This window comes from Gopherus evgoodei, unplaced genomic scaffold, assembly GCF_007399415.2.
Source record: "Gopherus evgoodei ecotype Sinaloan lineage unplaced genomic scaffold, rGopEvg1_v1.p scaffold_350_arrow_ctg1, whole genome shotgun sequence".
Lineage (NCBI taxonomy): Eukaryota > Metazoa > Chordata > Testudines > Testudinidae > Gopherus > Gopherus evgoodei.
In genome coordinates, this window is record NW_022060017.1 from 3,651 (window position 1) to 4,425 (window position 775).

Genomic DNA, 775 nt, shown 5'->3' on the forward strand with positions numbered 1-775 from the left:
GCCCCTTCCCTGGTACTGCCATTGCTCAGTTGCACAGAGGAGTTTTCATCCCCAATCCCTGCCTAGCAGCCCCCTGGTACCATTCTTGAGGGCTGCCCTGCCTCACTTTCTTCCTGCCATATTGGGAAAGACAGCTCTCATCATTAAAGGTCAGGTGGGCCAACTAGGGGCAGAAGCCCATTCTATGTTTTCCTACTGCAGAGCCCAAGATCAGTAACTTCTCTTGGGTGCAAGCACTGCTGTGCTCCCAGAAAACAAGCCACCCCTGCACAAAGGAGAATGAAAGGGTTTGCCAAAGCCTGGGATTGAACAAGGAACCTTTAGACCTTCAGTCTAACACTCTCCCAACCGAGCTACTTTGGCAGCTGTACCACAGAATTTTGGCCTGCTGCTTCTCTGTCTGGGATGTTTTTGTCAGCAGTCACACACAAAAAGGAGAGGAAAACAAATGGTTGCTTTCATACCCCCACCGGAGGAACCTGGCACCATTAGCTGTGGTGAGTAAGAAGTGGCTGTTCGCTGACAGGGCCTGTCCCCGAGCAGCTGGAACAGCAGCTGCCACCTCCCCCTCGGCTCCAGGCTGTGGGAAATGCTCACTGCTTGTCTCCATGGGCGGATGCTGCTCCGTGCTCTGGAGAGCATCTGTGTTGCTCTGTCAACCCCTCGTCTTCACTGAGCCAGTCTGGTAAGTGCCCCCTCCGGCCTGGCAGCTGAGAGTCTGTGCAGACATCAACCCCCTGCCAGCCCCACAGCCAGCAGCAGCGCCAGCCCCACT

General features: G+C 55.4%; 1 non-coding gene across 1 annotated transcript; it reads right to left on the minus strand.

Moving 5' to 3' along the window:
• Nucleotides 1-290: 290 nt before the first annotated feature.
• Nucleotides 291-363, minus strand: TRNAF-GAA. The gene has a single exon. It is a non-coding gene; the product is annotated as a tRNA-Phe (tRNA).
• Nucleotides 364-775: the final 412 nt, after the last annotated feature.